The sequence below is a fragment of the Monodelphis domestica genome, chromosome 3, assembly GCF_027887165.1.
Source record: "Monodelphis domestica isolate mMonDom1 chromosome 3, mMonDom1.pri, whole genome shotgun sequence".
In the NCBI taxonomy this organism is placed as follows: domain Eukaryota; kingdom Metazoa; phylum Chordata; class Mammalia; order Didelphimorphia; family Didelphidae; genus Monodelphis; species Monodelphis domestica.
In genome coordinates, this window is record NC_077229.1 from 353,696,142 (window position 1) to 353,723,123 (window position 26,982).

Below are 26,982 nucleotides of genomic sequence, written 5' to 3' on the forward strand. Positions count from 1 at the left end.
CTGGTCTCTTGAATAAGACTTGAGCAATGAGACATAATTTAAAAGTCTTTATGAATGTATGCAGTGTATACAATCAGGAAACAATCATCTGCCTGCTTTTCTTTGGGTGAACCAGAAGCAATTGCACATCTGTTCCTTAAAGATCTTGACATGGTCTGGCTCAATGATTTTTACATAGTTTTGCATTCCTTTAAAACATCAGGGAGCATATTTCAGTGTACAACATGTTAAACGCCTATTTATGTGTTCTGGTGCAACTCTTATTACCTATTTTGCATTGATTACAAATCAGCACAACTGTGCTAATTGCTTAACAAGCAGTAGTTTGTATTTATGTAGTTATAAATACTAATTAGGAAAAGTGTCTTAGAAGCCAACTATAATACCACATTTGCCTCTTCTAAATCACTTTTGATATATAGTAAGTATATTCCTGTATGAAAAATTAAGGTTGTATTTTTTTACTAGGATCGGCCTGATTGATTTGTTTAAAATATACTTGAACTTTTATAGATATAGATATATAAATATGTGTGTAATATACATATCAGTGTATCTATATACATAGATATACATATACAAAACTTAAATGTGTTTGTGTGTATATGTACATATACACATTGATGTGTAACAATTATTTCCAAAGATGACATTGAGAACATAGAAAATTTTGACTTCTGTTTTCATTATATATTGTGAATTAACTTTCTTTACTTTTAAATATCTTTATAAGGATAATTATGTACCTCCCTATCTATCTATCTATCTATTTATCTATCTATCTATCTATCTATCTATCTATCTATCTAAGCTCCAAGGTTTTAAAATGAGGTGATAGGAAGATTATTGGTAGGAGTAGAAGAAAAATATATTTTTATTAAGCACCTTCCCTTTTCTGGGCACTGTGCTAAGTGTTTTACAAATAATATCTCATTTCATTCTCATAACAATACCATAAGAAGATAATTAAATGAGGGAAAAGTTGAGGGGAAATACATAATTAATTCAATTTTAAATACATTGATTTTTGCTTTATAGGACATCAAGATGGATATACAATAGGAAAACAAGTTTTGAGCTAGAAGAGAACTTGCAGATCATTTATTTGAACTTATTCATGAAAAAGGCTAAGAAGAACAAATCTGAACCTAGGCCTTCTGATTGCAGCACTATATCCATATTCACTCTAATATTCAGTAGTCAATAAATGATGGGCTAGAATTCAGGACAGAAAAGAGGACTAAATATATATTTGAGAATCAATCTATATTTGTGATAAGGAAACCTATAGCAACATATGTCAAACTAAGGAGATCACCAAGAAAGAGACTGTGGAGAGAATAGAGAAGTTTGGAGTAGAAATCTGGCAAAAAGTTAAAAGCAGTGGTAAGGATGTGAGTGAAAAAAGGAGACTGGGAACTAGTCACAGAGTGAAAAAAGAGAATCAGAAGACACAAGTGTTAAAAACAAAACAAAAGAAAACAAAAACAAGAAAGAGAGAGTATACAGCAGGAAGCGGTGATCAAGCATGTCAAAAGTTCTGAATAAACCAAGAAGAATAAAGATTTTAGAAAAGGCAATTGACTTATATTTAAATATATATATTTTTATTCATTTGGTAAAAGGTTTCCCAATTACATTTAAAATAAATTTTAGTCTTTTTTTTCAAATTTGAGTTTCAAATTTTCCTCCTATTGCCCCTAATCACTTCTTGGGAATATAGACAATGCAGACAAAATCAAAAAATGAGAATGAACAAAAGTATTTTGTTTGTTTGTTTGTTTTAAAAATATATGCTTCAATCTTTATTTATACTCCATCACTTCTTACTATTGAGGGAGATAGCATTTTTTCATACTACATCCTTCAGAATTTTCCTGGATCACTGGCTTGAAAAAAGTAGATAGGTTCACATTTGATCATTATTGTAATGTTGTTGTTACTCTGTACACTGCTCATTTAATTTATATATGGATATTTTAATTACCTATATAAATAATTTTGACAACTGTTTTCTAACATTTTGCATTTTCATATTTTTCTCCTTCTCCCCCATTCCCTGCCCCATCCCATAAGTGGTTGATATGGGTTATTTCAGTGCTTTCATTTATTACATATTACCATATTCCCCAAGTCATGAATGAAGATGTATATCACATCTTAATATACAATTAAAAGAAAAAGAAAACTCATGAAGGGAATAAAGTGAAGCATGACATTATTTGATCTGCAATTAGATTCCATCAATTCCTTCTTTGACTCTGGGAGTATTATTTTTTTTTTCTCATGAATCCCTTATTGTTACGTTAGAACCTTGTTTTGCTGATAATAGTTTGGTCCTTCACTGTTGATCATTATAGAAAATTTCTGTTAGGGTATACACTGATCTCTTGATTTTGCTCACTTTGTTTTGCAACAATTCATGTGTTTCCTGATTTTTATGAAATCATTCTGATCATTTCTTTATGATATAATAGTTTTCCATTACAACCATATATTACAATATATTCAGCCATTTTCCAGATGAGACACCCCTTCAGTTTCCAAATCTTTGCCACAATAAAAAGAGCAGCTGAAAATATTTTATAAGAAGGATATTTTCCCTTATCTCTGATCTCTCCATCATATTTCCTCCTGTTGATCCTTTTTCTTTTTTCCCCCTTTAAGCCTTCCCTTCATCATAAACATTTTTTTTTCTGTTTAACCACCTCCCCAAATTTCCACTTCATCTTGTCTGTCCTAACTTTTTAATTTCCCTCCCCTTACTTCCTTGTTGAATAAGATAGATTTCTATACTTAACTATGTATAGATATTATCATTTTGTGCAAATTCTAATTAAATTTCAAGCTTTATCTGCCACCTCCACATTTTCACTTCTACTGTATTGATTCTTTCACACCTGCTTATATGAAATCATTTACACCCAATTTTCTCTCCTTTTCCCATTTCCTAAGATGATTTCACTATATTTTGATTTAAAAAACATTACCCCATTATATTCAACCTACTCCCTGCTTTTTGTCTATATATGAACATATTCATTGCCCTAAAAATGATAAAAAAATCTTAAGCATCTTCATAACCTAAAATGTATTTAAATACTTTAGATATCTTAGGTACTTCACATTTCATTGATATTTTAAACATAGTTCTTACGGCTAATTTAATCAGTTTAACTTACTTGTTGTCCTTTGATTGCCTTAGAGCCATGTTGGGGAATCTATGACATGTGTTCTAAAGGGGACATTCAGAGCCCTCTCTGTGGACATTTGAGCTATTGCCACAGCACAGAGTTCACCAGAGTTCCTTACTAGAAATCCAGAGGGACTTGGGCTGGATTGCTCCCACTCTCCTCTCAGCATGCTTGAGAGCATTTCTCAAATTCCCCACCCCTCTAAAATATTCTCCATCACAGCCTTAGAATATCTCAAGTATTTAAATATCTCTTAATCCATAAGTATCTTAAGTAATTTTGCTATCACTTTTCTATGCAAGGAATGTAGTCATTTTAACCCATTTATTTCCCTTGATTGCTTGAAGTATAATAAGTATTTTGGACATCTTTTCTACTATAGAAAGCTTCATTATCCTAGTTACTACTTTCCCATGCAGAAATGTAATTAGTTTAGCCCCACTGCTTCTCTTGATTTTTTTTCCTGTTGATCTTTTTATAGTTCTTTTGATTATCAAATTCGATCACTACATTTTCTATTTTGCTCCAATGATTTTATCAGGAATTCCTGGAATTCCTCCATTTCATTAAATTTTTATTTCTTTCCTTGTGGTATTGTACTCAGTTTTGTTGAGTAGTTGACTTTGGATATATATAGTTTCTTTGCTTTGCAGAATATCATATTCCATTACTTCTAATCTTTTAATATAGAAGCTGCTAGGTCCCAAATAGCTCTGAATGTGGTTCCACAATATATAGATTTTTTTTCTGGAAATATAATATTGGCTTGGGCTTTATGGAATCTGTTTATAATTTCCTGGAATTGTTTTTAATGCCAGATTTCTTTTAGGAGAGGATTGTTGAATTATTTTAATTTTTATTTTCACCTCTTTTTAAAGAATCACTCATGTCTCTCTTATCTCTCCATATTTCCTCCTGTTTCTCTAGGACTTCCTCTCCTTTTATTTTCCCTAATCATTTAAGTTTTTCCTTCACTTTTCCTTGATGATTTCTTTCAATATGGTTTATAGTTTCATTTGTTCATTATGACTTCTTAGGCAATAGCATTCTTAGATTATCTCTGTTGGATCTTTTTTTTCTTATTCAGTTCCTCTCCTCTACTCCCTAGAAAATATTTCCAATTTTGTTTTTTTTAATTCTTTTTGACTTGTTTTATTGTTTCCTGTTGTCTTTATGAAATCATTAGTTTCTATGCTTCAGATTCTAACTTTAGGAAACCTTTTCTTCTTTAATATCTACTTCTTTTGGTAGGGAGTTTCTTTTTTCCTGTGTGACGATATTTCCTTTATTAGGAAACTGTTTTCTTCCGTAAGTTTTTCTTCTAAGCAATTAATTTTTTTCATTATTTTATTTTCTAATTTTTCTTCTACATTTATTATTTATTTTTTCCTTGAACTCTTCCAAGGGTGCATTTTATTTTTGATATCCTTTCAAACTTTGAGACTTCACACATTTTTATTTTTGTATTATTGTCCTCTTCTGAGGCTGATTTTTCATCAACACATTTGTTGAGATAGGTTTCTAGCATTGGGCTCTGCTTTTGCTCCTTTGGGTATTACTTTTTCCTTTACTTTGTCTATATACTGAAGCTGAGCTCAATTCCTAGGGTGGAAGGAGTATTATCAGGTGCTTCTACCATGCCTGGGGTAAACTTAACTGTCACAATCTCAGATTCAACACTTTGCAGAGGCAACCCATTTGGTCTGCTGTGTGGAAATGTGTAGCTATTCAGTTCAACTCTATGGGACTGGATTCTGCCCAGTCTCACCAAATTTGGACTTTATTATGCTTAGTTCCTCTCACTGCTGCCTGTATTGACTCTGGTCTGACCCATGTTCCAGCTGAAATATGGATAAGTGCTTTGTTGAGTTGTTTTCAACTCTTACCCTGATGAGAATAGATGAAGTAAATTATTCTTTGCATTCTCCTGATGCTTGTCCAAGATTTTATGTGTGTTCTTCAGAGGATTTTTGCTCCCTCCTCATACCCAAGAAAGAGGGATCCTCCTTGCTTTCTCTCAGCACCATTTCTTCCCTTCTTCTTTTGGTTCTGACACTCCAGTGGTATTTTGTTATTCTGTCATCATCTGGTACAGGGGTCCCCAAACTATGGCCCATGGGCCACATGAGGCCCCCTAAGATAATTTGTCCAACCCCCACTGCAGTTCCGGAAGGGGGACCTCTTTCATTGGTGGTCAGTGAGAAGAGCATTGTATGTGGTGACTCCACCAAGTGTGGAGTTGCTCACATACAGTACTACTTCCAGTGTCATAAACCTTTGCATGACACCTTGTTCTGAGAGGAAATGATCTAGAACAAGGTGGCATGAAAAGGATTATGTGGCTGCACAATGGAAGATGTAAGCCTGGTGAGCAGCAATCTGGGGGAGGGGATTCTTCACTGTGTATACTGCTACCCAGTATAGTGGTGGCATTGATGGGCCTGTGCAAGGCGTGACAGGCCCTTCACAGCCAGAGGTGCAACCTCTACTCTACCAGAGGCTGGTATGCGGTATACAGATTTGTTCAAGGTTTTTTGTTTTTTATAGTTCAGCTCTCCAATAGTCTGAAGGATAGTGAACAGGCCCCCTATGTAAAAAGTTTGGGGAGCTCTATTCTGGTGGGTAGTTGTGGGAATTTGTGTGTGTTTTCTTCTCTTCACCTTAGCTTGATCTTCTATTGCTGCTTCCATGACTGCTGTGGCTCCCCCTATGGCCATTGCCTGGCCTCCATTTTTTCTTTCATCTTTTTGGAATACAGATCTTGTGGTAGCAAAGAATACACACAATTTATAGTCCCTTGGATATAGTTCGAAATTGCTTTCCAGAATGTTTAGTGTGATTCACAATTCCAACAAGAGTGCATAATGTCAGTTTTTTTCCCCTACATTGCTCACTCATTACTCATTTTCCTTTTTTATAAATATAGTAAATCTAATATGTATGTATATATATATATTATATATATATATATGGTAGTATCTCAGTGGTGTTTATTTTCATTTTTCTAAGCAATAATGATTTAGAGCATTATTCCATAACCATTAATAGTTTTGATTTCTTCTTAAAATTGCTATTAATGGCCATTGGAAAAAAATGAGAAAAAAAGACCTTCATCAGAAAAAGTAAATTCCTTCCAATTTTCCAATTTTCCCTCTAAATTTGTCTGCATTAGTTTTGTTTGTTTAGATGTGTTTTTTTTTTAATTTTAGGTCACCAAAATTATTTCTTTCATTCTCTGTAGTTCCCCTTTACCTTTTATTTAGAAATAAACTCTTCCTCTATGCATAAATCTGTCAGATACGTTTTACCATGTTACTTTATTTCACCAAAGCAATTTCATTGAACAATTAAGAAATTATTGATAACTTTAGACTGAGATGTTTAATTTAGTTTTGGAAATTAGAAGCCAGATTTTATGGACTAAGAAATGAAAGGAAGAAGAGTGAATAAAGGCAATGTTGGGGTGGGGGGTTAATTACATATATTCTGAATTATATTATAGTGTTAAAAGACTGTTAAGATTAAAATTAATTTTCTCTGCTAAAAGTATTATATTTTAGAGGTTTATTAAAGATTAAGAAATAAAAACAATATAAAATAATAAAGCACATGCTTAAGAAGGCTGAAAGACCCATTCAATTTCCCTTGCTACATCTTGGGAGACGCGTGTCCCTGGAAGAGGAAGCTGAGAGACAGAAATAAGCAGAGAGTCAGCTTAAATACAATTTCTGTTCTTGGCCCAGGTGGGATTCTGGGAACTACCAAAGACTTCTGGGGATTGAAGTCTGGGGTTCAAATCTCCATTTTTACATTTCTCTGATCATTTGGGAAAAGTTTTCCCCAAAAGGATCATGAAAACATAATCAACTTAAAGATTACAATAATTTGAGGATCAGAGGAAAAATGAACAAAACCAATAATTGATAGAAGCATTGACAAAAAACCAGTTAGTAGGCCGTCCCCTTTGGCATGAAAGTATACATAAAAGTAAATGTTCAATCAACCACAACCAAAATTCATTTTTGATCTTCTCATGCAGCTCATGGTCTGGAGGCATCTTCATGGTGTCTACTCCAAATACTTCAGTTTCTGGATTCAGAGAGGTAGCATCTTTCTTATCCTAAAGTTCTTCTTAAAAGGAATTTAAATTTTGCAATTTAAAATAATAATATTTTTACATTTCCTCCTGAAGTGGTTGATTGAAAAACACAGGATCACTTAGGCATGCATGCCTGAGTTATGAGGTATATGAATCAATTTGCAAGAGAAATTAAAAAGACATTAGAAAAAATCTAAATAAAAAAGATAATTTCTGGATGAAAATATAGACTATCAAAGTCTTATGTGTAAAAATTCCAAGTAAAGGAAAATTAATTCTATAATAGGTCCTTGAATCAGAGCCCAATTAAAATGATCTAAGCAAGTAAGCATTTAGCCAGTCAGTAGCCAGGACTACAGAAAGTTTGCCACACTTTGAAAGACAGAAAAGGGACTATAATATAGAAGCCAAAAAGGAGCCAATTTTGGGATATTTGTCTATAAGTATTTTTAGAGTGAGTATGGATACAAGAAAGGCCAACATCTTGATGTGTGTTAAGCATAGCAACTTTGAGTCTTCACACTAGGTTCAAGTCCTTTGTATTGGCTTATAAGTGCATCAGTCCATCCTGGATTGATTTCTCTTTGGCCTTGTGGAATGGCTCTTTTGTATATCTTGTTCTGGAATCAGAAGGAATGATTAAGCAAAGTCCCATAATTTTGTTTAAAGAATTAGTGGCATCATTTTTACAGTCTTAAGCTTTTGGGGCATGCATTGACATTATAGCAGACACATTTTAAACTTATATTACTGAAAAATCAGAAAAGTTGAAGAAAAAATTTAATACTGGTGACATGTGCTTCAAATACAAAAAGGAGAGAAAAAATAAAAAAAACTGAAATAGTATATTGCACATGCAGGAAAAATATAATAATAAAAGAGTTTTAAAAATTCAAAAATGTAGCTTATAATCACTGACACACCATGTGAGCTAAGGAAATATAGAATACAAGGCTTTCTCACCAAAACTGAGATTAATTTCCTCTTCATATCTGGCCATGATCCACTGTGAGTACAAGCAAATGAATTGAACAGTAGTACAAATATGTAGTTATCAATATCCCCCAAATTCTCAATAGTCCAGTTAATTACAATAACAAAAAAAAACATTATTATTTTTTTTACAAAAGTTGCTGTAAGGCATTTTTAAAAGCCTATGAACGATGGATATTTGTCACAATTTTTACAAATGTAGCAAATGTTTCAACTTTGGTAAACATATTTTTAAACAAAGTAAAACTTATTTGGGGTCTAGAACATCATCAAGAAATCTAGGTATTCTGGTGGAAGTTAAGTAGTGAGCTGAAGAGTTATAAATGAGATGTGCTCCTTTTTTGGAAGCTTCTAGGTGTACAAATGCCCTGGGATTAGCTTCCCAATTTCCATTCATATTCTTATAAATGCGGGAGTTGGGGTTTATAATTGTATTTTACTTCTGCTACTAAAATGGGCCTTACCTTGTGGTAGGGGCAGGCAAAATGACCAGAGATTGTTAATAAAATTATAAAAATCATGTCTAAAGAACCCTTAAAATCAATTTGAGATATTTAGCTCATTAAATTTTCCAAAGGTTGTTGTAGCAATTTTCTGATGGATTCCATCTATCCTCTATGTGACAATTTACAAAGTCAAAAATAGAAAAGTTGTTTTTATATGGGCTTACTCAATAATGTTTGTTCAGTATAGTTATAGGGGTAAAGCAACAGAATTTAACAGTAGTTAAAACCCAGGACATTAATATGATCCAGTGTAACAGAATAGTATTGAATGGAGTAATATATGAACTTAAAATCACAAAGTTAAACCTTAAACAAAACGATCAGAAAATGCAATAGAATGCAGATATTTTTATTGGGGTCTGAAATGCCTTAAAAATAAAACCTCCAGTCTCTTTAAAATTCCTTTGATTTTTTTTTATCCATTAAGATGTCTATTGCCAGAAGGCAGAAGATTGGTAACAGGTAGGCAATGGGGGTTAAATGACATGCCCAGGGCCACACCACCACGCAGTGTCAGAGGCCAAATTTCAACTAAGAACTTCTAGTCTCTAGGCCTGGCTCATAATCTACTGAGCCACCCAGCTGCCTCCCCAAATTTGGCTAAAGGGTTGCAAAGAGTTGAATTTTTCCCCTGAATCTCAGGTGAAGTAAATGAAAATATCAGTACAGTCAGAAGATATCCTCTTAAGGTAGCCATGCTTTAAGTTCCTGTTTGGAAAAGTCTCTTCCTTCTTTTCTTTCTTTCTCCCTCCCTGTGATCCCCTGCCCCCAGTCCATTTGGAGCATATTTGTAGCCTAAATAAAAAACATCCCCATTTTTTATCAGCTGGTGGAAGTGAGTCCTGGGCCTAGGGCGATGAGTGATCTGCTAGAGTTTGCTGGGCTGGGTGGGTTGGGACCAGTTGAGTGAGAGTCCAGGTCTGATTTGCTGGAGCTGAGAAACAGGCAACAGGAGCAGAGACTAGACCAGCTGTGTGGGGTGATGGGGGGGGGGCAGAACTGATTGAGACCAGGTGAGAACAATAGCCAGGAGCAGGAGCCAGAGCCAGAGCCAGGGTCGAAGCAGGGAGCAAGATGAGTCAAGAGACTTGCTAAAAAGGCTTGGGGATATGTGGCTTAGAAATCATTATCTAGGCTATCTTTAAAAAAAAAAATGAAAGTTTTTTGTCCCATTAGGTCACCAACTGTTAAGATTAAAATTAGTTTCTAGTAATAATAGTATTATATATTTTAGAGGTTTATTAAAGATTAAGATATAAAGAAAATATAAAATAATAAAGCACATGCCACCTACATTTTGCTGGCTAGGTAGAGAGCTGCCTGTCCCTAGAAGCAGAGGCTGAGAGAGTGAGAAGAAGGCAGAGAGTCAGCTTAAATACAATTTCTGTTTTCAGCTCAGGTGGGATTCTGGGAACTGCCAAGGACTTTTGGGGATTGAAGTCTGGGGTTCAAATCTCCATTTTTACAAGACAAAATTGCCATATGCTTTCAATTATCTTGGTATTATTAAGAACTCCAAGCAAAACAACTAGCCATAGTGTAGTGACATTTGGGATCTAGAATTCAATTATATTAAAATATATTGATGGATATTTATTAAATATTTACCATATAACATAGGGAACTATGTTAAGGTCTGTAAAGAAAGGCAATTCTAAAGTCACTTTAATTACCCTATATTTTAATTAAAAATGTAAAAATAGAATCTTTAGAAAGTATTCACAGAGGAAGAGAAACAATTAATGTCTTGAAGAAAAATGTATTCAGATGGGCAAAACTGCCAGAGAGAATGGTTTCAAGTTGAAGAGCACAGGCAAATTATCAAAAGTGAAGTACAAGTAATAACTAATAACTAATGTGAATGCTATAATGTGAAATGTGAATCACATGGATGCTATCACCTAGAAGGGAAGCTGAGGACTGGTAAACTATGGATAAAAGGTTTAAAGATTAAGGGAGGAAAGACAAACACACAAGAGACACAGAGATCTTCAGAATCATGTCAGCAGGTCAGCTCACCTAGGGAGAGTCAGAAAGAGTCTGACCAGGCTTGATTTATTATAGATTTCCAGGATTGGGTATTTTGGGGTTATAATTCAAACAAATAAAACAACAGAAAAATTAACATAATATTAACATCCAATTACAAGATAAAAGAAGGAATAGCAACACAATTGTATAGCCCTGTGCCCAGGAAAGAAGTTCATTTAAAAGTCCTTCCTGACTTATTCAGATGGTAAGTGTAGGTCTTTGACATTTCAAAGGCCTTTAATAAATTGTTTACTAGCTTTCAGACTACAGATGATAATAGAGGCTTAATTTTAGAGTTCAACAAAATCTAAGTCCCAGCCAATTTAAGGATTCAGAAATCAATCATGTGAAATATTGGAAATAAATCCATAAGTCTGGTTCATGAACTTTTGCTCGTTAGAGTCAGCTTTTGAACACATCTTTAATATCTTAATGTTTTGTTATAACTGAAACCCTTCAAAACTCAATTTTAGGCTATATGATGATTATCTTGGTAGATATGAGGTCAACAATTTCGAACAGAGTGAAACTGCTTGGAAGTTTGGCTAACCAACTTGTGAATGAATGAATCAGCCCTAAGAAGTATAGGATGAATTAATAAAACCTTTTTTCCCCCCTTTTTTAAATTGTTTAAATTATTTAATATATTTATTTATTTATTTTTCCATTTGAATAAGTTCATTTAGTCAATTTAGAACATCATTCCTTGGTTACAATAATCACATTATTTCCTTCCATCCCCTCCATCCACTCTTCCCACAGCCAAATCGCAATTTCATTGGGTATTACATGTATCCTTGATCAGAACCTATTTCCATGTTGTTGTTTTCACTAGGATGTTCATTTAGAGTCTACATCCCCAATCATATCCCTTAGACCCATGTATTCAAGCAGTTGTTTTTCTTTGGTTATTTTACTCCCACTGTGTTTTCTTTGGATGTGGATTTTCCTCATAGTTTTTCTCATAGGTTTTCCTCATAGGTTCCTCCAAGTTGTTCAGGATCACTGCATTGCCACTAATGGAGAAATCCATTGCATTCGATTGTACCACAGTGTATCAATCTCTGTGTTTTCCTGGTTCTGCTCCTCTCACTCTGAATCAATTCCTGGAGTTTGTTCCAGTCTCCATGGAATTCCTCCACTTTATTATTCCTTTGAGCACAATAGTATTCCATCACCAACATATACCACAATGTGTTGAGCCATTCCCCAATTTAAGGGCAGCCCCTCATTTTCCAATTTTTTGCCACCACAAAGAGAGCAGCTATGAATATTTTTGTACGTGTCTTTTTCCTTTATTATCTCTTTGGGATACAAACCAGCAGTGCTATGACTGGAACTAAGGGCAGACAGGCTTTTATCACCCTTTGGTCATTGTTCCAAATTTCCCTGCAGAATTGTTGGATCAAATCACAACTCCCCCAGCAATGAATTAATTATCAGCTGTGCCAGCTCTCATGTTAGCCAATCTGCTAGGTGTGAGGTGATACCTCAGAGTTGTTTTGACTTGCATTTCTCTGATTATAAGAGATTTAGAACACTTTTTCATGTGCTTATTAATAGATGTGATTTCATTAATTAAAAATTGCCTATTCATGTCCTTTGCACATTTTTCAATTGGAGAATGGCTTGATTTTTTTGTACAACTGGTTTAGCTCTTTATTAATTTGAGGTTTTGTAATGAAGATTGTTTTCCAATTTGTTGTTTTCCTTCTCATTTTAGTTGCATTGGTTTTATTCATACAAAAAATTTTAATTTGATATAATCAAAATTATTGATTTTATATTTTGTGATTATTTTCTACCTGTTACTTGGTTATAAAGTCTTTCCTTTACCAAAGATCTGAGAAGTATACTATTATATGTTGGCCTAATTTGCTTATAGTTTCCTTCTTTATACTCAAGTAATTCACCAATTCTGAGTTTAACTTGGTGTAGGATGTGAGATGTTGATACAAACCTAATCTCTCCCATACTCTCTTCCAACTTTCCCAGAAGTTTTTATCAAAAAGTGGATTTTAGTCCCCACAATTGGGATCTTTGGGTTTATCATAGACTGTCTTGCTGAGACCATTTACCCCAAGTATATTCCTCCTTTCTGTTTCTTAGTCAGTACCAAATTGATTTGATAATCACTGTTTTATAATATAGTTTGAGATCTGGGACTGAAAGTCCTCCTTCCTTTGCATTTTTTTTTTCATGATTTCCCTGGATATTCTTGATCTTTTGTTTTTCCAAATGAACTTTGTTATTTTTTTCTAATTCAGGAAAACAGTTTACTGGAAGTTTAATGGGTATGACACTAAATAAATAAATTAATTTGGGTAGGATTGTCATTTTTATTATATTAATGTATCCCACCCATGAGCATTCAATGTTTTTCTAATTTCCAATTAGATCTAGTTTTTATTGTGTGCAGAGTGTTTTGTAGTTGGGTTCAAATACTTCCTGTGTTTGTATCAGCAGATATATTCCTAAGTATTTTATATTGTCTAGGGTGATTTTGAATGGAAGTTCTCTTTCTAATTCTTGCTGCTGAACTGGGTTGGAGATATATAGAGATGCCAATGATTTATGCGGGTTTATTTTGTATCCTGCAACTTTGCTAAAGTTTAGCCAAGTTTTTTGGTTGATTCTCTAGGATTCCCTAAGTAAAACATCATATCATCTGAAAAGAGTGATAGCTTGGTCTGCTCATTGCCAATTTTAATACCTTCAATTTCTTTTTCTTCTACAATTGCTACTGATAGTGTTTCTAGTATAATGTTAAATAATAAAGGTGATAATGGATGCATGATCTTATTGAGAAGGCTTTTAGTTTATACCCATTGCAGGTGATGTTTACTAATGGTTTTAGATATATACTGTTTATTATTTTTAGGAAAGGCCCTTCTATTCCAATACTTTCTAGGGTTTTCAATAGGAATGGGTGTTGTATTTTATCAAAGGCTTTTTCTGCATCTATTGAGACAATCATGTGGTTTTTGTTCGTTTGCTTGTTTATATGGTCAATTATGTGGATGTTTTTCCTAATATTGAACCATCCTTGCATTCCCGGTATGAATCCAACCTGGTCATAGGGAATAACCCTTGTGATGACTTTGTGGAGTCTTTTTGCTAGTATACTATTTAAGATTTTTGCATCTATATTCAGTAAGGAAATGGTTCTATACTTTTCTTTCTCTGTTTTTGACATCCCCGGCTAAGGGATTAGTACCATGTTAGTGTTGTAAAATGAATTTGGTAGAACTCCTTTTTTGCTTATTCTGTCAAATAATTTTTATAATATTGGGATAAATTGTTTTTTTAATGTTTGATAGAATTCATTTGTGAATCCATCTGGACCTGGGGATTTTTTCTTAGGGAATTCATTGATAGCTTGCTCAATTTATATTTATAATATGGGGTTGTTTAGGCAATTTATTTCTTCCTCTGTTAGTCTAGGCAATTTATATTTTTGTAAATATTCATCCATATCACCTAGGTTGGTATATTTATTGCCATATAGTTGGGCAAATTAGTTTTGAATGATTGCCTTAATTTCCTCTTCATTGGAGGTAGGGTTCCCCTTTTCATCTTTGATGCTGTTAATTTGCGTTTCTTCTTTCCTTTTTAAATTAGATTGATTAATACTTTGTCTATTTTGTCTGTTTTTTCAAAGTACCAGCTTCTAGTCTTGTTTATTAGTTTAATAGTTCTATCACTTATGATTTTATTAATTTCTCCCTTAATTTTTAGCATCTCTAGTTTGGTTTTCTTCAGGGTGTTTTAATTTGTTCTCTTTCAAGTTTTTTGATTTGCATTTCCAATTCATTGATCTCTGCCCTCCCTACTTTGTTAATATATGCACTCAAGGATATGAATTTTCCTCTGAGTACTGCTTTGGCTGCATCCAATAAGGTTTGAAAGGATGTCTCACCATTGTCATTTTCCTCAATGAAATTATTGTTTCTATGATTTCTTCTCTATCTAACTGATTTTGTAGTATCATATTCTTTAATTTCCAATTAATTTTTGATTTGACTCTCCATGTAACCTTACTGATCAATATTTTTATTGCCTTATGGTCTGATAAGGTTGCATTTATTATTTCTGCTTTTCTGCATTTGAATGCCATGTTTCTGTGACCTAGTGTATGATCTATTTTTGTGAATGTGCCATGTAGTGCTGAGAAGAAGGTGTATTCCCTTTTGTCCCCATTTATTTTTCTCCATATGTCTATTAACTCTAATTTTTCTAAGATTTCATTCACCTCTTTTACCTCTTTCTTATTTATTTTTTGGTTTGATTTATCTAAATTTGATAGTGGTTGGTTCAAGTCTCCCACTAATATGCTTTTACTGTCTTTTTCCTCCTTCAATTCTCCTAGTTTCTCCATTAGAAATTTGGATTGTAAAACTTAAAATTTCTTAGACTTATGAATGTTGGAAATTTCCCCATTTCCAACATTAGGTAGGGAGGGTCCTTCTCCTCCCTACCTAAGACTACTTTAGGACAGAAACATTTTGCTAAACAATGGAAAGGGCTTTGACCTATGCTTACGCATAGAACAGGAAGTTCTTTGCGTCATGATTGATTTTAGAATTGATACAATAGAGGTACTTGGAATGACAAAACCAGGTCTTAGAACTTCCAATCTCCACCCTACTCAGGGTAACAGGATTTAGGAAGGGCTGCAGCAAAAGGATCAAGATTTAATTATTTGAGAATATGACCTTCAACAGACATGTGCAAAGGTGCAGACCTTTGGGTGGTTCTGGGTTAAGCTAGAGCCACCATTGGCACAGGGAAGACATGGACAGTGATTTTTAGATGTGAGAACTGAGGGGAGGGAACTTAGATGGGCCTTTTGGCCCAGCCTAAACAGAGGGTGTATTTAAGCCCTATTCCCTTCTCTCCCCTTTCTCTCTCTCTCTCTCTCTCTCTCTCTCTCTCTCTCTCTCTCTCTCTCTCTCTCTCATACCTTTCTTCCTCCTGTTTGTAATTAAAAACTCTATAAAGGGTTGACTGCTGACTTGAGTTTCATTTAGTAATTACATAGCTGAATTCCTTGGTGACCTTAAATTAATATATATATCAGTCTTTTAAAGTGATTTCCTTGTCACAGGATGCTATATCATTTAGTGCATATATGTAGATTAGTGTTAATTCATCATTGTCTATGCTCCCTTTTAACAGAATATATTTACCTTCCCGATCCCTTTTGATCAGGTCTATTTGTGCTTTGGCTTTGTCAGATATCATGATTGCAACTCTTGCCTTCTTTCTATCAGTTAAGGCCCAAAAGGTCTTACTCCATCCTCTAATTCTAACCTTGGGAATATCAACCTGCCTCATATGTGTTTCTTGAAGACAAAATATGGTAGTGTTTTGGGTTGCAATCCAATCTGCTATTTGTCTATGTTTTATGGGTGAGATCATCCCATTCACATTCAAAGTTATGATTGTCTCTTGTGGATTCCCTGGCATTTTGATATCTTCCCCTATTTCTGACCTTTCTTCTTTAGTTATAACCCTTTGAACCAGTGATTTACTTTAGGTCAGTCCCCTTTGTCCCCTCCCCTGATATGCTTCCCTTTCTGGCCCCTCCCTTTTTATGTTCCCTTCCCCTCCTCCCTCTCCTTCCCTCCCTTTTTATACTACCTACCCCCACCTCTCCTTAATTTTCCTTTCTCTCTTACCCTGTTGGATAAGATAGAATCCAGGATCCCAATGGATCTAGATGTTCTTCCCTCTCAGATTTGATTTCACTGAGAGTAAAGTTTAAGTAATACCACTTTGCACTCTCTTCCTCTCCTTTTCATATGAGAGTTCTTCTCCTCCCCTTCCCATGTGTATCTTTGTGTGGAAAAGATTATTCTATTTAGTTTCCCCCCTCTATTTCTTGAAGTAAATCTTAGTATCATCATCAATTCCCCCCTCCCTTTTTCTTTCTTTGCCCCTCCTTTCACCAAATATTCTTGATGCCCCAATCTTTCCATATGTATGATTCTTCGAACTACTCTTATGATGCATATAATTTTTGAGTTACACAATACATTTTCCCCACATATTAATATATATATAATTTGAATTAAATGTAGTCCTTATAGAAGAGAGTTTGACTTAAAGAAAAAGATAAGATTTTTCTCCTTTCCCCTTTCTTTCATATTTACCTTTTCATGTTTCTCTTGCTTTCTGTGATTGGATATCAAATTTTCCACTAAGTTCTGGTCTTTTCTTAGCAAATACTTGGAAATCTTCTATTTTGTAGAATTCCCAAACTTTCCCTTGGAAATATATTGTCAGTTTTGATGGGTAGTCGATTCTTGGTTGGAGACCCAGCTCTCTTGCCTTTCTAAATATTGTGTTCCATGCCTTATGGTCTCTTAGCATGTTAGGTGCTAAGTCATATGTGATCCTTATGGGGGCCCCTCTATATCTGAAGCTTCTCTTCTTGGCTTCTTATAGGATTTTCTCCTTAGCTTGGAAGCTCTTGAATTTGGCGATTACATTACTGGGGGTTGTCTTTTGGGGATTTAGTATAGAAGGTGTTCTATCAACCCTTTCTATTTCTATTTTGCCCCCATGCTCCAGAACATGTAGGCAATTTTCTTCTATAATCTCCTGTAGTATAGCATCGAGGTTTGTTTATCTCTGGTTTTTCGGGCATACCAATGATTTTCAGGTTGTTTCTCCTTCCTATGTTTTACTGGTCTGTCACCTTGTCAATGAGATATTTTATGTTTTCTTCTAATTCGTTCCTTTTTTGGCTTTGCTTCATTAATTCTTGCTGTTTTTCAAGCTCACTGTCTTCCAGTTGCTTATTTCTGGTCTTTAGGGACTGGATTTGTTTTTCAGCTTGTTCTATCCTTTTGTTAGAGACTTCCAGCTCTTTCTCCAATTGTGAAGTCTTATCTATCAGACTACTGACCTATTTCTGGATTTTTCCCCATTTTTCTTTCCAGAAGGTTTCCATCTTTTGGATAAGCTCCAATTTGAGTTTTTACAGAGCTTGTGGATAATTTCCATTTTGGGGAGCATGTTTTGATTTTGTTTGAATTTCATCCTCTTTCTCTTCTTTTCCTTGGGAACTCCTGCCATAAAAGATTTCAATAGTCACTTTTTGCCTTTTCTTCTTGGAAGCTTGATTTTGTGCCATGTGAGCCATCCCTTTGGTGGTTATTTTCCACTTTCCTTTTTAGTCTAAGGTCTATGTGGTTTTCTGTGGGTTTTCTGTGGATTTAGGTTGCCTCAGACTAGTTCTTCCCAGCCTCTGCAGTTTATTCACATGCTTAGCGTACCCCCATGCTCTGTGATCTCATCTCACCAGTGCACAGGAATCTCCTGTAAAACTGCTCTGAGGGATGGATCTCTGGTATTCCCTGTCAGTTTCCAGGGAGCCTGGCGTTCCCGCACCCCACTACAGTGAGGGGCACCACTTTGGTCTTAGGCAGTTTTTACAGACCCTCGAGACTCCTCACTGTTCACAGTTTGCAGGGGCCCCACTATCTGCACACTCTGCAGTGTGCAGGGTTCTCCTGTGAAACCACCCTGAGAGGTCATTTTCTAGCAGTCTTTAGATCCCAAGGACCCTGGTGTGCCTCCCCAGACAGAGATGTTCCTTACTCGCTGTACTGGTGAGTGCTCTGATCCCCTACTCTGGTTCAGTGGGGGAGGTGGGGTGGGGGGAAGTGTGGCTCAGTTCACGTTTTTGTGCAAGCTTTTCCTCCTTCTTATAGTGGGGCAATGTTCAAACACCACGTACCTTCATTTATGTGGGGTACTGGAAATTCCCTCTGTTCTTCTAAAAATGATTTTTATGCCCTTTTGAGGTAGTCTATTTCGTTCGGTGCCGGGGAGAGGAAGCAATTCGCATCTAGATTGCAGCCATGTTTACCCGGAAGCCCCATCAGAGGATTTTTAATTTCTTCACTTCCTAGTTTTTTTTTTTTAATTTCATGCCCAATTCATAGACCTCTGCCCCTTTTAATTTGTTAATATATGAACTCAAAGTTAAAATTTCCCCCTGAGTACTGTTTTGGCTGCATCCAGGGTTTTGAAAGGATGTCTCATCATTGTCATTTTCTTCAATGAAGTTATTAATTGTCTCTACAATTTGTTCTTTAACTAACTGGTTTTGGGGAATCGTATTGTTTAATTTCCTATCAATTTCTGACTTACCTCTCCATGTACCCTTACTAATTATTATTTTCATTGCATTGTGATCTGATAGTTGCATTTATTATTTATGTTCTTTTATACTTATTTGCAATGTTTTTATGCCCTAATTAATGGTCAATTTAGTGAGTGTACCATATGCTGCTGAAAAGAAAGTATATTCATTTTTGTCCCTATTTATTTTTCTCCACATGTTTACTAATTTTTCTAATATTTTATTCATTTCTCTTACCTCTTTCTTATTTATTTTTGGTTTTATTTATCTACTTTGGATAGAGGAAGGTTCAGGTCTCCCACTAGTATAGTTTTTCTCTCTATTTCATTTTTGAACTCCACTAGTTTCTCCTTTACAAATTTGGATGCCATGATATTTGGTGCATACATGTTGAGTACAGACATTTCCTCATTCTCTATACTGCCTTTTATCAGGATGTAATTACCTTCCCTATCTCTTTTAACTTGATTTATATTTACTTTGGTTTTGTCAGATATCATGATTACAACTCCTGCCTTCTTTTTATCAGTTCATGCCCAGTAGATTTGGCTCCATCCTCTTACTTTCACCCCATGCATATCTACCTTCCTCATGTGTGTTTTTTGTAAACAGCCTATGGTAGGGTTTGGGATTATAATCCACTCTGCTATTCTCTTGTGTTTTATGGGTGAGTTCATTCCATTCACATTCAGAGTTATGATTATCATCTGTGTATTTCCCAGCATTTTGATTTCTAATCCTCGTCCTGCCTTTTCTTCTTTCACTGTTTGCTTCTACATCAATCTTTGTTTTTAATAAGTCCCCCTAGTTCCCACCCTAATTTTACATCCCTTTCTATCTCCTCCCTTCTTATTCTAACCATATTTTCCCTGTAGTCTTTCTAAAATTACCCTCCCACTCTCTCCCTCCCTTATACTGCTTCCCTCCCCACCAGTCCATCTGTACCCTTCTACTCCCCTATTTTAAACCTTAAAATTTCTTAGACTTATAAATGTTGGAAATTTCACCATTGGGAAATTTCATACTTGGAAAATTTCTTACTGATAGTGTATTGGAATGTGAACCCCATTGGCATGGGAGGTTCCTTCTCCTCCCTTCTTAAGATTACTTTAGGACAGAAACCTTTTGCTGAACAATGGAAAGGGCTTTGACCTATGCTTAAGCACAGAACAGGAATTTCTTTGAGTCATGATTGATTTTAGAATTGATACAATAGAGATACTTGGAATGACAGAATCAGGTCTTGGAAAATACAATTTCCACCCCACTCAGTCCTAACAGGATTTAGGAAGGGCTGCAGCATAGATCAAAATTTAATTATTTGAGAATATGACCTCCAATAGACATGTGCAAAGCCCAGACCTCTGGGCGTTCCTGGGTTAAGCTAGAGCCACCATTGGCACAGGGAAAATGATGGACAGTGATTGGTAGATGTGAGAACTTAGGGGAGGCAACTTGGATGGTTTCCTTAAAGAGAGAGGGGTCTGAGGACTGGGAGGGGGTTGGAGTTTTTTGGCTCTGGGTGTTTGGAGAGGTGCTCTGAGAAGCTTGCTCTGAAGGAAGCTGAAGGTGGGGGCCTCTGAGACTGTTTCTCCATTTTGGTCACGTGAGTAATAGGGACTGATCTCTTTTCTTTGCCCCAGCTATCTAAGGGCTTGGGCCTTTTGGCCCAGCCTAAACAGAAGGGGTATTTAAGCCCTATTCCCTTCTCTCCCCTTTCTCTCCCCCTCTCTCTCTATTTCTAATTCCTTTCTTCCTCCTGTCTGTAATTAAACGCTATAAAAGGTTGACTGCTGACTTGAGTTTTCATTTAGGAATTACATAGCTGAATTCCTTGGCGACCTTAAATTAATATATATCAGTCTTTTAAAAGTGATTTCCTTGTCACATATAGGGGACAAATTTATTCTCTGCCCCAATGGATTAGATTATTCTTCCCTCTTTGGGTCAATTTCAAAGCACAAAAAAGTTGAATATTTCCTATCTCGACCTCTTTACCCTTCCAGTGTACTGATGTTCTCCCACCCACCCCCCACCATGAGCTTTTTTGTGATGTTTACCCTATTTGTTTCTTTTCCCATTTATTTTAGTATTAATCTCTTTTTTTAACTCTATTTGTATATATATATATGTATATATACATATATATATATATACACACTCATACACATACACGTATATGTATTTATGCATGCATATATCTATATACCTATTTATGTCTTGTCCTTTCATCCTATACATTTTGTCACTGTTCCCTCTAAGTGTATTTCTTCTAGCTGTCCAGGTGAAAACAAGAGTTTTTAAGAGTTACCAATGACCTCTTTTCTTATAGGTATACATACATTTTAACTCATTGAGTCTCTTTAAAAAAGGGTTTTTTTTGTTTGTTTGTTTTTTGGTTTGATTGTTTTGTTTTGTTTTTCTTTTTTCCCTTTTTTAAAATTACCTTTTGTTGATTCTCTTGAGTTCTGTGCTTGGGCATCAAATTTTCTGTTCAGATCTGGTCTTTTCTTTACAAATTCTTTGAATTCTTCCATTTTGTTGAAAGACCATATTTTCCCCTTTAAGAATATAGTCAGTTTTGCTGGGTAGTTGATTCTTGGTTGTAGATGTAGTTCCCTTGCTTTCCAGAATATCATACTCCATGCCTTTTGGTCCTTCATTGTGTATGCAGCCAGATTCTCTATTATCCTCACTGTGGTTCCATTGTATTTGAATGACTTCTTGGGAGCTTGTAATAACTTTTCTTTGGTCGGATACTTCTTGCATTTGGCTACAATATTCCTGGGTGTTGTCAGTTGAGGATTAAGTACAAGAGGTGATCTGTGCATTCTTTTGATCTCTATTTTTCCCTCTTGTTCTAGAATAATGGGCAGTTTTCTTGAATAATTTCCTGTAGTATTGTGTCCAGGCTTTTTCTTTTTTCATGGTCTTCTGGTAGACCAATGATTCTTAAATTGTCTCTCCTCAAACGATTTTCTAAATCCTCTGTTTTGTGAATGAGTTGCTTCATATTTTCCTCAATTTTTTTCCTTCTTTTGGTTTTGTTTCATAGGGTCCTGCTGCTTTGAGAGATCACTTAATTCTAGTTGTTATATTCTGTTTATTAAAGACTGGATTTCATCCCTGGCTTTTTGTTCATCCTTCTCTTTCTGGTTTGATTTTCTATGGAGGTCATCTTTCATCTTCTTTGCCTCATCTTTCATCTTCTTTGCCTCATCTTTCATCTCCTTTGCCTCATTTTCCATCTGGGTAATTTTGGCTTTCAAGACACTAATTTTTTTTTGGGGGGGGCAATTAATGCTATGTGTAATTGAAATATAATCCCATAAATTCCCAAAATATAAGGAAACAGACTAGTTCTATGAATCTGTGTCTGGATTTAAGTTCAGCACCACTTTATTCAGTATTTGAATTATGTTTGTTTGTTAATTATTTGAATTATAAACTGTAATCTGCTAACTTATTTACTTATTTACTTTTAACATTTTCTCACTATATGTAATATTTACCCTTGTTTTCTTGTTGATAAAATAAAGTTATTGTCAATACATGAATTTGCCCAACATTGAGTCCTTCTTTACTACTGAACAGGTTGACTCTGTCCTTTAAATAAATTCCCAATTATCTTGCTGACACATTTTTCATTTGTTAAAATCCAGGACAAATAATCTTATATCCAGCCTTTTCTGTTCTTCAAAAGTGTTTTTGACATTTTCCTTATGTGTTGTCTACTTAAGTAGTATAAACAGGACTATCTTTCACATCAGAGATGTCAAACACATGTCTTACAATGCTCCTGAATGTGCTTGAGTCAGATTAACATGCAATTGGAAAATATTTAATAAAATCAATACAATGTAGGTAATGTTATTACTGGATTTTCTGATTCTTCATGTGACCCACAAAAATTTATAACTATGACTTAGTGTCCAACAATTATACTGCAGAGGTTCATATCACTGCCTTTATTCTCCCTATTCCCAATATCAAGAAATGGTGGTGACAAAATGAAAAGTTCCTCCTACAAAGACTTCTAATGAGAAAAATTGGGAAAGATTAGCTTTGCCTAAAGAATAGTGGGACATTAGAATCAGGAAGCAGCTAATTTTCCTCTTCATCCAAACATCAAACATTATCATAGGTGACATGTTTGTTTTTTCCAGTAACCAAGGCACTCTTGATTTGATTAAAATTCCCAAAAGCTGGAATTTAGAAACTGAGGAAGAAAAAGGTATATATGTTGTAAACTATGTGTAGAGAAAGTGGAGGAGATTTTAGATATGGTGTGGACTTAAAACTGAATGAAAAGGCAACCAGTTGAATGAAAGAGGTGGTATAGAGAAAGGTCAACTGATATTGTTGACATGGGTAGCTAGAATATTGGTGGTAACTAACAAAATTTTAACATTGAGAAGAGGGGAATGTTAGGGGGAAAGAAAATATTTCATTTTTGACATGTGTTTGAGATAAAAGATATATATATATATATATATATATATATATATATATATATATATGGAAATGGCCAGAAGGTATTAATTTGAAATTAACATTTGTGTCAGAAATTATATCAAGCACTTAATTTTGTAGTCATTAGCACAAGGATTTAATCTTTCAAAGATGAGAGAAAGTGCAGAAAATGAAGAGGAGGGAGTCCAGATTTTAAACTTGGAGAACAATTGTTTAAATAATATTCTAGCAAGAGACAGGTAGCTAGGTGTTGAGGTGTACAGAATACTGGGCCTGGAGTCAGGAAGACTGATCTTCCTGCTTTTAGATCTGGCCTCAGGCATGTAATTAGCTATGTGCCCTGATCACATAATTTAACTCTGTTTCCCCTCATTTTCCTCATATATCAAATGAGCAAGAAGAGGGAAAGGCAAGCCACTCCATTATATTTCCCAAGAAAATCACAAAATGGGGTCACAAAGATTCAGATATAACTGAAACACATGAACAACAATAACAACATAATAGAGACAGAAAAAAAAGTCAAGAAAAACAAAGGATAATCAGTAGTTATCATGGAAGTGAGGAGGCAATATTCAGAAGGTAATAGTATCAAAGATTTCCAAGAGGACAGAAAGAATAAAGCTCAAATATTAAAGTTTATTTGGAACATTAGTGATTTTTCAAACTAAAAAAATACTTTATTTGCAAATAGACTGGTTTACATTTGTAAGTTACACTATCTCAATTTTATTGGCCCCAAACTTCTACATGAAGCAAAGGCCCATATTTGCAATAGTATTCTTCACTTGATGATGTGTGACAATTAATCTAGAACACTATCTCTGAAAAAGTAAAGATGAGGGACATTTAAAAATCACTGGAAAGACTAATGCTGTCAGAAACAGTCTACAATCCATTTCAAGGAGCAAAATTGAAAGAAGCAATGTAATATATTTGAACAGAGACATATGAACTTTGTTCATATTCTAAAAAGGTGAATCGATAATACAGTGAAAATGATCTGGACATAATCCATGTGTTTTACTAAAATTTATTCAATGTCAAAAGATGTGGAAAAAAGACTGTCATTGAAAATTGTAAATCATTGTCATATAAATTTGTGCCCAAATCAATGAAATCATATAGCCATCAAAGGTTTAAATTTTTCTCTATGGAAAATATGTTGTCAATATTTAATGCCAAAATCTGTGGTTTCAGCTAATACTTTGATTGAAATGCTTATAGTGGTATAAAAATTTTGGCTGGTTAGAAAATATGTTGATTAACGTATTTAAATTAAGCTACAGTAAGGCATTTCAAGCCAGGTATTGTCTTTTGCCAAGTTTCACTCAGCATTTTTCTTAATGACTTGGATGAAGCCATATGTGGCAAACTTTTCAAATTTACAAATGGCATGAATCTGGGAAGGGAATTCTAATACAGTGACTAAAATAATTGTCTTCCAAGAAAAAAATCCCCATAAATTAGAGGAATGGGATGAAGATATCATTTTAATAATGATAAATGTGAAGTTCTATAATAAGGCTTAACAGTGGAATTTATAAATACAATGACAGAATCAGCATAACTAGACAAGCTTATATGGCAAAATTAAAGGGGCTTTAGAGGACTGTAACCTTAATTTTGTTAAGAGATTGACTCAATTATTTGGTAATATCTTCATTAGAAAATGAAACCACATTACTTGTTTATGAGGGAAAGACAGTTAAAAAAAACTTTCCTCTGTCCATTCAGGGTATTAGTTTCAGAAAAAAAGTTACTTGTTTTGTTTTTCAATAGACAAGAAATCACATGATCCAATATTGACTCCTTTCTTTAGAAAAAGAGAAATTTCAAATGATTTTTAACTATAATTTTGCTTGAGATACAAGTCTGATACCATCTTCAAATCTCAACATGAGGACTTCTGCATTCTCTAAAGAATGTTACTAGGAACAAGGGACTTGACATGATCAAAAATATTGCAAAAATTTATTAGCAGAAATGCCAAAAAGTAAAACAGTCTCCAAGCCAAAAAGAAATAGGTTCATTGAGAGATTATGGCTGTTATAGTTTAATCAAAGTTTACCTGAAAAGAAGTGCATCATGCATCCATCATCTCACAGCTGCTACATAATACATTATGGATTTTAACATTTGTTAATAAAATATAAATATCCTTGATTATACATTTTCCTGATAGTTCCTATTTAAAAAAATCTGTTAGAATTATGATGATGATGATGATGATGATGGTGATGATGATGGTGATGATGATGATGTGGTAATATATATAGGGGCTAATTTTTTGAGGAATATAATTGGTTAGTTTCTACCAACACTGCATTTGTTGAACCCCCAACAGGTATGAAATGTAGAAGTGAGAGAAGAATGTGATCATGAATTTAGCAATATACCTTCTTTATCAGTCTCTATAAAAATATGAGTTGGCAGCAAGTTGTGATAGTTGACAAGTAATGTGATTCTACTTTTCATTAAGAGCATATCTTCTAGAGGGTGTTATGTGGGTCAGTGGGTAGAAAGCCAGGTTTAGAGGCAGGAGGCACTAGTTTCCAATCATGCCTCAGACACTTCCTAGCTGTGTGACCTTGAGCAAATCACTTAACCTCCATTGTCTACCTCTTAACACTCCTGCTTTGTAACCAATATACAATATTTAATTTATGACACAACGTAAGTTTGATTTATTTTTTTAAAGTCTGTTATTTAGATCAAAGGAGGTGTACTTAGTCTTGATCAAGTCAAAGCTAGACAATATTTAGTCCATTTCTTTATATCATATTTTTGAATTAAATTTAATGAGTTGAAGGAGATGTTAATAATAAGAGAAGATGGTAGCAAGAATGGAAAAGACATTCAACACCATACACTAAAATTTGGAATTTTTAGTATAAAAGATACTAAGAGGGATAGAAACCCTATTTTCCATTATTTTTTTTATTTTAATTTGGTCATTTCCAAACATTATTCATTGGAAACAAAGATCATTTTCTTTTCTTCCCTCCCCTCCCTCCCACCACCTCTCCCATAGCCCATGCGTAATTCCACTGGGTATCACATGTGTTCTTGATTCAAACCCATTTCCATGTTGTTCATATTTGCATTAGAGTGTTCATTTAGAGTCTCTCCTCAGTCAGATCCCCTCCACCCCTGTAGTCAAGCAGTTGCTTTTCATCGGTATTTTTACTCCCACAGTTTATCTTCTGCTTGTGGATAGTGTTTTTTAGATCCCTGCAGATTGTTCAGGGACACTGCATTGCCACTAATGGAGACGTCCATTACCTTCAATTGTACCACAATGTATCAGTCTCTGTGTACAATGTTTTCCTGGTTCTGCTCCTTTCGCTCTGCATCACTTCCTGGAGGTTGTTCCAGTCTCCATGGAATTCCTCCACTTTATTATTCCTTTGAGCACAATAGTATTCCATCACCAACATATACCACAATTTGTTCAGCCATTCCCCAATTGAAGGGCATCCCCTCATTTTCCAATTTTTGTCCACCACAAAGAGTGCAGCTATGAATATT